The sequence below is a fragment of the Hylobates moloch genome, unplaced genomic scaffold (genome assembly GCF_009828535.3).
Source record: "Hylobates moloch isolate HMO894 unplaced genomic scaffold, HMol_V3 SCAFFOLD_47, whole genome shotgun sequence".
In the NCBI taxonomy this organism is placed as follows: domain Eukaryota; kingdom Metazoa; phylum Chordata; class Mammalia; order Primates; family Hylobatidae; genus Hylobates; species Hylobates moloch.
The window spans coordinates 699413-708678 of NW_026652322.1; the positions used below are offsets into that span (position 1 = coordinate 699413).

At 46.6% G+C, this 9266-nt stretch overlaps 1 long non-coding RNA gene across 1 annotated transcript in view; it reads left to right on the forward strand.

Annotated features, from left to right (window-relative positions):
* Positions 1–3517, forward strand: part of LOC131382544 (uncharacterized) — a 15649-nt gene extending 12132 nt beyond the window's left edge. The window contains exon 4 of the long non-coding RNA XR_009212102.1: positions 3437–3517. This is a non-coding gene — a long non-coding RNA (uncharacterized LOC131382544). The remainder of the gene's footprint in view (positions 1–3436) is intronic.
* The last annotated feature ends 5749 nt before the right edge of the window (positions 3518–9266 follow it).

Consider the following 9266-nt stretch of genomic DNA (forward strand, 5'->3'; position numbering starts at 1 on the left):
TTTTTTTTTTTTTTTTTTTTTTTTTGAGACGGAGTCTCGCTCTGTCACCCAGGCTGGAGTGCAGTGGCGCAATCTCGGCTCACTGCAAGCTCCGCCTCCCGGGTTCACGCCATTCTCCTGCCTCAGCCTCTCCGAGTAGCTGGGACTACAGGCGCCCGCCACCACGCCCGGCTAATTTTTTGTATTTTTAGTAGAGACGGGGTTTCACCGTGGTCTCGATCTCCTGACCTCGTGATCCGCCCGCCTCGGCCTCCCAAAGTGCTGGGATTACAAGCTTGAGCCACCGCGCCCGGCCAATTTTTGGATTTTTTGTTTGTTTGTTTGTTGTTGTTGTTGTTGTTGTTTTGCAGAGACAGGTTTCACCCTGTTGCCCAGGCTGGTCTCAAACTCGTGGGCTCCAGCAGTCCACCCACCTCGGCCTCCCAGTGTTGGAATTACAGGCATGAGCCACCACACCCATCCAGGAAAGATCTTACTGAGTGAGTGAATAGAAAACCGAGCAGACAAGCTGGTGGCTCCTGCCTGTAATCCTAGCACTTGGGAGGCCAAGGCGGGCGGATCACTTGAGGTCAGGAGTTTGAGAACAGCCTGGCCAACATGGTGAAACCCCGTCTCTACTAAAAATACAAAAATTAGCCGGGCATGGTGGCGCATACCTGTAATTTCAGCTACTGAGGCTGAGGCAGGAGAATCTCTTCAACCTGGGAGGAGGAGGTTACAGTGAGTGGATATTGCACCATTGCACTCCAGCACAGGCAACAGGACAAGACTCTTTCTCAAAAAAAAAAAAGAAAACCACCAAGCAGATAAATGTCAATTATAGCAAAGTACCATCTAGAAATTCTAGAACTGAAAAGTATAATAACTGAAACAAAAAGTATTTTAAGATGGACTTGACTTCCTATAAAAAAGGCAGAAGACAAAGATAGGCAACTTAAAGACAGATCAAGAAAAATGATCCAGTCTGAAAAACAGAGAAAAAAAGAACTGAATAAAAATACACCAAGCCTCAAGGATCCATGGAACAATATCAAATATCTGGATATATTTGCTTGTCTTATCATTATAAGAGAGGGATTAAAGACCAATGGGAAGTTGGGTAGGGCTTACGAATTGTGCTTGTCACTATCATGTGCCCTGGGGAGGCCCTATGTTGGGATACCTCCAGGATCACTTTATTTAGGTGTTTGAGGCTGCTTGGATTCCCCAGAGAAGCCTCTTTAAATGTTCCAATCTCCTGGTAATGCTCTGGCTGCCACCTCAGGGAGCCCAGTGGGAGAACAGAGCTGGACTCAGCATCTGACATTCAATAGCAGTAGTCACTTAAGCCCTTATTTTTGGTACAGTACTCACATCCTCAACGATGCTGGTTTCCTCAGTCCACAGACCTTTATTTTAGCATCTGTAGGTACTAATGCCTCTTCTTGGAGACAAGGGAGGGGCAGTTGCTAATAAGTGTGGAGTGGGTGAGAGGATCTCAGGATCTAGCTGCATCTCAAACTGCTTTCACCCAGTTCTCATTATTTTGGACCTCCTTTCACTCCCAATTCCAGAGATGCCTGGTTCTGTCAGTTTCTGTGCCTTTTTAGGATACTGTGATGGTTAATATGTGTCAAATTGACTGGGCCAAGTGCCCAGATATTTGGACAAACATTATTCTGGGTGTTTCTGTGAGGGTGTTTTTGGATGAAATTAGCATTTAGGTGGGATCTGGTGGTTCATGCTTGTAATCCCAGCATTTTGGGAGGCCAAGGTGGGAGGATTACTTGAGGCCCAGGTTTTGAGACCAACCTGGGCAACATTGCAAGACCCTGTCTCTACAAAAACAAAATAAAAAAGAAATTCACATTTAAATCAGTAGGCTTGAGTGAAGTCAATTGCTCTCTGTCTTGGTCTGCTCAGCCTACTATAATAAAATACTATACACATGCTGGTTAAACAACAGAAACATTTCTCACAGTTCTGGGGGCTGGAAGGTCCAAGGTCAAGGTGCTAGGCAGTTTGCTTTCTGGTGAGGACCCTCTTGCTGGCTTGCAGATGGCTGCCTTCTCACTGTGTCTTCCTCACAAGGTGCAGAGAGAGATCTCTTGTGTCTCTTCTTACAAAGCCACTAATCCCATCATGAGGGCTCCCATATGCCCTCATTGCTCCCAAAGGCCCCATCTCCAAATACCATCACCCTGAGGGTTAGGGCTTTAATGTGATTTGGGGGGACACAAGTGTTCAGTTCATAACATTCCTCATAGTGTGGGTGATCTCATCCAGTTAGTTGGAGGCCTGAATAAAGACTGACCTTTTGCCCCAGCAAGAGGTATTTTACAGCCAACTTACTTGGTCTGCTGTAAAATACCTCTACATCCACACTACGGATTTTGGATTTACCAGCCAAATAATCATGCAAGCCAATTCCTTTTCTTTCCCACTGTCTTTGTCTCTTTCTTTCTGTCTCTCCTACATATGTGCGCGCACACACACACGCACACGCACACACACATACACACCCCTTATCGCCTCCTATTGTTTCTCTGGAGAACCCTGCCCACTACTGGCCCAGGAATGGTTCCTTCTTAGGTCAGCTAAGACAGTCACCACTCTTCTGCTTTCTAGGTTCCAAAAACTTGCTGCTGTTGTCTCTCTCTCTCTCTCTCTGTCTTTTTGTTTGTTTTTCTTTTTTGAGACAGGGTTTTGTTCTGCCGGCCAGGCTGGCGTGCAGTGGCACCATCTTGGCTCACAGCAACCTCCGTCTCCCAGGCTCAAGTGATCCTCCCATCTTAGCCTCCTGAGTAGCTGGGACCACAGGCATGTGCCATCAAGCTTGGCTAATTTTTTTTTCTGTTTTTGTTTTTGTTTTTGTTTGTTTATTTTTGAGACAGTCTCCCTCTATGGCCCAGCCTGGAGTGCAGTGGTGCGATCTCAGATCATTGCAACCTCTGCCTCCCAGGTTCAAGCAATTTTCCTGTCTCAGCCTCCCAAGTAGCTGGGATTACAAGTGTGTGCCACCACGCCTGGCTACTTTTTTTTTGGGTATTTTTAGTAGAGACAAGGTTTCACCATGTTGGCCAGGCTGGTCTTGAATTCCTTGGCTCAAGTGATCTACCCGGTTTGGCCTTCCAAAGTGCAGGGATTATAGGCGTGAGCCACCATGCCTGACCTGCTGTCATCTCTTCTGTTCTCATTCTTGTAGACTTGTTGTAGTTTTTACTATATATACAGTCACTTTACTATAGTAGGTTTTTGGGGGAATGGATCTAGATAAGCATGTTTAATCTTCAATTTCAGCCCAGAGCTCCTGGACTTCCTAACTCAAGAGTGATTTAAATAACAGAACGTTTCCTGGAAATTGTGTTCTTATCCAATATGTTAGCAGCCTTCTGTTGGTCTCCCCCTCATTAAAGGACCTCAAAAGAGATTTCTTCTTTTTTTTTTTTTTTGGCAGGGCCTTGCTCTGTTACCCATGCTGGAGTACAGTGATGCCATCATGGCTCACTACAGCCTCGACCTCCAGGACCCAAGCCATCCTCCCACCTCAGCCTCCTGAGTAGCTGGGACTACAGACATGTATCACCATGCCCAGCTAATTTTTAATTATTTTTTAATAGAGACCTAGTCTCATTTTGTTGCCCAGGCTGGTCCTGAACTCCTGGGCTCAAGCAATCTTCCCACCTCCCAAAATGCTGGTATCAGGCTTGAGCCACCATACCGTACCCTCAAAAGAGATTAATTAATTAATGTATTTATTTTTGAGACAGAGTCTCACTCTGTCGCCCAGGCTGGAGTGCAGTGGTGTGATCTTGGCTCACTGCAACCTCTGCCTCCTGGGTTCAAGCAATTATGCTGCCTCAGCCTACTGAGTAGCTGGGATTACAAGTGCACGCCACCACGCTCAGCTAATTTTTGTATTTTTAGTAGAGACTGGGTTTCTCCATGTTGGCCAGGCTAGTCTTGAACTCCTGACCTCAAGTCATCCACCCACTTCGGCCTCCCAAAGTGCTGGGCTACATGCGTGAGCCACTGTGGCCGGCCAAAAGAGATTTCTTAATCTACCTTCCTTCTTGTGTACAAAAGGGCCACAAAGCTATTAAAATAAATCCATTACTTGAACATGACAAATGAATAAGAGACACTCATTTTCTTCTAGAGAAGTAGGCATCTTCAAGGGCCCTGGGCTCACCACAAGTTCACAAATGCATAGCTTCCTGGACATGTCTGGCCTTAGCTGACAGTAAATATTAAAATATACTTCAGATACAAAACGTCTACTACATCTAACTCAAGCTAGCAATGTCAAATGATTACCTTGGTCTTAACATCTGAAAGGCTTTTTCTTCCCTTAAATGAGTCCTAGCATTAGGTATCCCTGATTACAGTAAGCAGTTCACTCTTCCATTAAAAAAAAAAAACCTTCATTATACAAACACAGACTAATGGAGACAACGCCCTGGTGCCTGTGATCATTCTTCTTACACTGGAAAGCACCTGCTGTGCCTCCAGCCTGTGTTCTGTGGCCAGGACAGCTGTCTTCGTAGAGGCTTCTTGTGTTTTCATCCTGGTGTCCCTCTTTATGGGGCTGCTCCACCTCAGCACTCCTTCTAAAAACCAAAATGCAATTCCTATCAACTGTCGAATATGTAAATATTACATTTTACTCATCTCTGCTGGTCATATTACCCTTATGCTCTTTGCCCCCCAGTAAACCCAGCATCTTTTTTTTTTTTTTTTTTTGGAGATAGGGTCCTGCTCTGTCACCCAGGCTGGAGTGCAGTGATGCAGTCACAGCTCACTGCAGCGTCGACCTCCCAGGCTCAAGCCTTCCTCCCACTTCAGCCTCCTGAGTAGTTGGAACTAGAGGTACACTTCACCATCCTAGTAATTTTTTTTTTTTCCAGACAGAGTCTCCCTCTTTCGCTCAGGCTGGGGTGCAGTGGCGCAGTGTCAGCTCACTGCAACCTGTGCTTCCCAGGTTCAAGCAATTCTCCTTCCTCAGCCTCCCGAATAGCTGGGGTTACAGGTGCCTGCCACGACGCCTGACTAATTTTGTATTTTTAGTAGAGACGGGGTTTCACTGTGTTGGCCAGGTTGGTCTTGAGCTCCTGACCTCAAGTGATCCACCCACCTCCAAAAGTGCTGGGATTACAGGTGTGAGCCATCATGCCTGCTTGTATTTTTATTTTTATTTTTTGAGATGGAGTCTCACTCTGTTGCCCAGGCTGGACTGCAATGGTGCGATCTCAGCTCACTGCAAGCCCCGCCTCCTGGGTTCATGCCATTCTCCAGCCTCAGCCTCCCAAGTAGCTGGGACTACAGGTGCCCACCACCATGCCTGGCTAATTTTTTTTATTTTTAGTAGAGACAGGGTTTCACCATGTTAGCTGGGATGGTCTCGATCTCCTGACCTCGTGAACCACCTGTCTCGGCCTCCCAAAGTGCTGGGATTACAGGCATGAGTCACTGCGCCCGGCTGCCTGCTTGTATTTTTTTGTAGAGATGGAGTCTGTGTTGCCCAGGCTGGTCTCTGAACTCCTGGCCTCAAGCAATCCTACCACCTCAGCCTCCCAAAGTGTTGGGACTACAGACATGAGCCTCTCTGCCCAGCCTCTGAAAGTGTTGGGACTACAGACATGAGCCTCTGTGCCCAGCCTCCAACATCTTTATTCTACCTCCAGTCTACTAAAAACCTCACAATTGTCTTGCAGTCTTTTTCATACACCTTTGCCTTCACAAAGCCTTTCTTCCCTCTTTTCTGTTAGCAGAATCTTGTTTTTTGTAGGCACATCTATGCTCCCCTCCACCAACCAACACCATCCCCAGCTCAGGGGCAAATCTTGATTAGCCGGGCACCTTTTCCCTGGATGAGGATTGGCCCAGCATGGACATGTGATACAGTTCTGGCCCATGAGACAGAGATCTCATGGGGAGGCTTCCAAGAAGTTTCCTCATTCTTTAAAAGAGACCCCCCAGGAAGACTCATTCTCTTTTGCTAATCCTTGCTGAGGCTGAATGTGGCATCTGGAGCTGCAGCAGCCTTCTTGTGATCAGGATGGAATGAAGAGAAAGACTGAGGGCCCTCCACAACATCAGCAAATCCACCAACCATGGGGCTGAGCTGCCCTACTTCAGGAAATCTTGTTTAATGAAATAATAAAATGCCCTAACTTTTTTTTTTTTTTTTGAGACAGAGTCTCACTCTGTCGCCCAGGTTGGAGTGCAGTGATGCGATCTCAGCTCACTGCAAGCTCCACCTCCCGGGTTCACACCATTCTCCTGCCTCAGCCTCCCGAGTAGCTGGGACTACAGGCGCCCGCCACCACACCTGGCTAATTTTTTGTATTTTTAGTAGAGACAGGGTTTCACTGTGTTAGCCAGGATAGTCTCGATCTCTTGACCTCGTGATCCACCTGCCTCAGCCTCCCAAAGTGCTGGGATTACAGGCGTGAGCCACCGCACCCGGACTAACTCTTTTTTTTTTTTCAGAGACAGTGTCTCACTGTGTTGCCCAGGCTAGAGTACAGTGGCCGCATTATGGCTTGCTCCAGCCTCAACTCCTGGGCTCAAGGGGGAGCCCGACTAATTTTGTGTGTTTTGTTTTGTTTTGTTTTGTTTTGTTTTGTTTTGTTTTGTTTTGAGACAGGGTCTCACTCTGTCTCCCAGGCTGGAGTGCAGTGGTTCAGTCTGAGCTCCCTGCAGCCTCAACCTCCCCAGGCTCATGTGATCCTCACACGTCAGTTTCCAGAGTAGCTGGAACCACAGGTATGTGTTGCTTGGCTAATTTTTGATTTTTTTTCTTTTTAAGTTTTGTATTTTTTGTAGAGATGGGGTTTCACCATGTTGCCCAGGCAGGTCTCAAAATGCTAGACTCAAGTGATCCTCCTTCCTTGGCCTCTTTAAAGTGTTGGGGTAACAGACTTGAGAGCCACCATGCCAGGCTTTTTTTTTTTTTTTGAGACGGAGTCTTGCTCTGTCGCCCAGGCTGGAGTGCAGTGGCGCGATCTCGGCTCACTGCAAGCTCCGCCTTCCGGGTTCACGCCATTCTCCTGCCTCAGCCTCTCCGAGTAGCTGGGACTACAGGCGCCCGCCACCACGCCTGGCTAATTTTTTTGTATTTTTAGTAGAGACGGGGTTTCACTGTGGTCTTGATCTCCTGACCTCGTGATCCGCCCGCCTCGGCCTCCCAAAGTGCAGGCTTTTTTTTTTTTTTTTTTGGAGATGGTGGTGTGCTCTGTCACCCAGCCTGGAGTACAGTGGTGCCATCATAGCTTACTGCAGACTCAAACTCGGGGTCTCAAACCATCCTCCCACCTCAGCCTCCCAAAGCTCTGGGATGACAGTCATGAGCCACCATGCCCAGCCAAAATGCCCTAACTTTTTAAAGCCAAATTGAAGTTGGATGTACTAGATCTTTTTCTGATTGGCCCTTCAGACCCATTTCTATCTGTCAATCAGGAGGCTGGATTTGGCCTGTGACATGTATCACCAGATCAAAGGGTGGGAGTACAGAGCCAGGTCCTGGTTCACTGGTGGTGGCTGCATCCTTTGCCCGAGGTCATAACCGCTGTCAGGTGGCTTTTGTGCTGTAGCTATACATCAGATTTCAAGAACCTCTCTTTCCTTTTGCCCTCTCAACTAAGAAGTGTGGTGGTGGTTTCCTTCTGTTGCTAGTTTCATTCTTTGTGGTTCCCTGAACCCTACCTATACTTTACTAAGTAATCACTTCATTAGCATCTCTTAAATATCCTCTTTTGGCTGGGCACAGTGGCTCACACCTGTAATCCCACCACTTTGGGAGGCCAAGGCAGGTGGATCACGAGGTCAGGAGATCAAGACCATCCTGGCTAACACGGCGAAATCCTGTCTCTACTAAAAATACAAAAAATAGCCAAGTGTGGTGGCATGCGCCTGTAATCCCAGCTACTCGGGAGGCTGAGGCAGGAGAATTGCTTGAACCCAGGAGGCAGAGGTTGCTGTGAGCCGAGATCACGCCACTGCACTCCAGCCTGGGCGGCAGAGCGAGACTCCATCTCAAAAAAAAAAAAAACTCTTGAGTTTGCCAACTCTTTTCCGCCAGGACCCTGACTGATACTTGGGTTTGCAACTGTTGCAATTACTGCCCACCTGAATGAACCCTTACTGTCCTTAAAGACATTTTACTATCATCTTTCATGTAGATGAGTCTGTTCATTGGTTTCAGAGCATGAAGTGGTATAATGTGCCCATTTTGATTTTTGTCTGACGTTCTGATAGGTGATTAAGTGATTGTTTTTATCAAAACGTCTACTCTTCTAATAAATCCGTCAATATTTTTTTATTCCACCTATAACTTTTGTTTTTTATTTTTATTTTTTTGAGACAGAGTCTAGCTCTGTTGCCCAGGCTGGAGTGCAATGGTGCGATCTTGGCTCACTGCAACCTCTGCCTCCCGGGTTCAAGCAATTCTCCTGCCTCAGCCTCCTGAGTAGCTGGGATTACAGGCATGCGCCATGACACCTGGCTAATTTTTGTATTTTTAGTAGCGACGGGGTTTCACAATGTTGGCCAGGCTGGTCTCGAACTCCTGACCTCAAGTGATCTGCCTGCCTTGGCCTCCCAAAGTGCTGGGATTACAGGCATGAACCACTGCTCCTGGCCCATCTATAACTTTTGGGTTGTTCATATTTATGGGAAAACAATGAGGAGAAATAAATTTTCAAATGTTTTTAGATGAATGACTTTTACATGCCTTGCAAGTATCTTCCAAAGAAGTGTTATGAGATGTTCCAGCCGGTCAAGGTGGCTTACGCCTATAATCCCAGTACTTTTGGAGGTGGGCAGATCACCTGAGGTCAGGAGTTAAGAGACCAGTCTGGGCAACGTGGTGAACCCCCGTGTCTACTAAAAATACAAAAATTAGCCAGGCATGGTGGCGCATGCCTATAATCCCAGCTACTAAAACAGCTGAAGCAGGAGAATTGCCTGAACCTGGGAGGTGGAGGTTGCAGTTAGTCGGTGATGACTGTTGAGATATAACACCAGAGGCATGATCCATGACAGAATTAATAAGCTGGACTTTATTAAAATTAAAATTTTCTGCTTTACCAAAGACACTCTTAAGAGAACAAAAAGACAAGACATAGACCAAAAGAAAATGTTTGCAAAAGATATATCTGATAATGGACCATTATCCAAAATATGCAAAGAATTCTCAAAACTTAACAATAAGAAAACAAACAACCTGATTAAAAAATGAGCCAAAGGCCTGGTGTGATAGCTCACACCTGTAATCCTAACACTTT